Source organism: Montipora foliosa, chromosome 6 (genome assembly GCF_036669935.1).
Source record: "Montipora foliosa isolate CH-2021 chromosome 6, ASM3666993v2, whole genome shotgun sequence".
NCBI lineage: Eukaryota > Metazoa > Cnidaria > Anthozoa > Scleractinia > Acroporidae > Montipora > Montipora foliosa.
The window spans coordinates 3,901,846-3,904,345 of NC_090874.1; positions in this window are offsets into that span (position 1 = coordinate 3,901,846).

The following is a 2,500-nucleotide window of genomic DNA, read 5'->3' on the forward strand; positions in this document are numbered from 1 at the left end:
AACATTTAACCACATTTCAAGTTACGTTTATTAGCGCATAACGTGGGAGGCGTGGTGGCCTCATGGTTAGTGCGCTCGACTCCGGATCGAGTGGTCCGGGTTCGTGACCTGGCAGGGGACATTGTGTTGTGTTCTTGGGCAAGACACTTTACTCTCACGGTGCCTCTCTCCACCCAGGTGTATAAATGGGTACCGGCGTAAAGCTGGGGGTAACCCTGCGATGGACTAGCATCCCATCCAGGGGGGAGTATAAATACTCCTAGTCGCTTCATGCTAATGAAACCGGAGATAAGCGCCGGCCTGATGAGCCTTCTGGCTCGTAAGCGGAGACTTTACCTTATTAGCGCATATACTGAAGATCCCGCTTGAAGTCCTCCTTGGTAAACTGACAGACCCGAACAGACAATATAGCAGTCAGGTTTTCACGTTTGAGGAATCCATCCACGTTTTATTTTCGCCGGCCAACTTTTCTTTAAATTTTAATTTTCCGGTGTAAGTTTCGGTTTTTTAAATTTTTATATGTGTTTTCAAGTCCAGACATGTGTCTCTTTTTATCCCCCTCGAAAGCGTACACCCCAGCAGAGGTACGTGTCTTGAGCAACATCCAAAGGTTTGTCGGCTTAATAAATTAAACGCTTCCCCGTGTCAAAGCAAACACATACGTTTGCTGAAGCATCGAAGATGGCTGTCGCTAAAAGATGAAAGTGAAAAAGGTACGCTTGTCGAATATTTCTTGCGTCGCATGTTCAAGGTTTTTGTCTTGTTTACATTTGCTCTCGCTGATTTTTGCCGCCTAGTTTGATTAACTAGAAAATCTGTAACTATTAAGTGACTTGAGTTTCTGTCGCTCTTGGGGCCTACACGGCCTACTACCGATTGAACCACAAGACCGTTTACCATAGTTCATCTTACATTTGAATTTCGCGAAGTAGAAAGGTCACACAACATTGAGAAAGTGATCGGGGATCGAAGAACTTGGTAAGGTCGAACACGATTGTTGACTATTGCTACGTCATAACACGCAATATCCAAGATGGCGCTCTCCAAGTCACGAAAAAGGCAATTTCAAAGTGCTCCTGTCACATTTAACAGGGAACTGGACAAGACGGCAATTATTTTCGAATTCCTGGGGAAAAGTTTTCGTAATTTAGAGAAACTTTTTCTAGACCGTACTTTCCCTTTAAAGATCTCCAAAAACTGAGAGTCATCCGGAAGGCGATAACAGGTTCCCAAAAGAATTCCTTTTGACTTTGGAAACATGAACTCCAGCCAAAGGTTCTCCAGTGCCATATCTTCTAAATCGCATCTTCGCACAGCCGGTATTTTGTCGGAGATATAGATTGCAATGCCACCACCCTTACGACCCGAGGAGCGATCGCGCCTAAACAAATTGAAACCGCGGATCGCGCACTTGTGGCTCAGTTGGTTGAGCACTGACCGGGCTGTCACGGGGGAGGTCGTGAGTTCAACTCCGGCCGGACCAACACTCAGGGTGTTTATAAATAACTGAGGAGGAAGTGCTGCCTTTGTAACTACATCTGCAAAGGTTAGACTTTCAAGTCTTCTCGGATAAGGACGATAAGCCGGAGGTCCCGTCTCACAGCCCTTGTTCATTAACTCTGTGGGACATTAAAGATCCCACACACTATTCGAAAAGAGTAGGGGACAGTGTTCCCGGTGTTGTGGTCTGACCTTTCCAGCATGTGGTCGGCTTGGCAGGATTAGCTTGAAGGGCTTCTGTGTGAATGAGATCACAATTGTGTATAACAGCCAGAAGTCAGGCTACTTAGACAAGTGCTGGATAAACGAGTAAACGAGTAATCGCAACCAAGTTTCATTTAGGGTCTAGATTCCGATATTTCGACATCGCCGCAAGAATAGCCTCAATTCATAAATTTTCTTGGCCAGACTCTAATGTTTAAATGAGCTATTTTCAATCCTCGGGTTTTCAGAACATCCAGCAGATCAGGATGCAACTCAACTCACGGTGAGGTAAATTCCACGTCGCTAGTTATTTCAGAAACAGAACCAAGGCTACACAGACAGCACATCTTTGTTTTCTCGAAGTCAACATCCAAGCATTTCAAGTGTAGTGCGATTTGCATAAACGACAAATTCCTCGGCCTTGGTTTGTCCTGAAAGTCTTTAACCATCGAGTACAGGTCAATTTAAAATCTGGACCCGGATTTGCGGAGATATCGCCGCACTGTAATAGCAGACACGCGAGTAAAATATCTCCAGTAAGCTTGATAACCCGAAGCGAAGTGGCAAAATAAATCCGCTCGAGTGTAAGATGGCGTTTGTCAGGAATTAACTTTCCTTCTCATCGAAAGCTTGGGAGGGGAAAAAGAATTTAGCTGTTTGCCAACAACCAAAGCTGAACAGCTGTCGGTACCATCATCTAGTCGTAGGGCAATGAAGGATTTATTGAATCGCCAAGAACCAGATAAATCACAAAGAGATGTGCGGAGCGCACAAACACGTGTCTCACCGCCGCCGC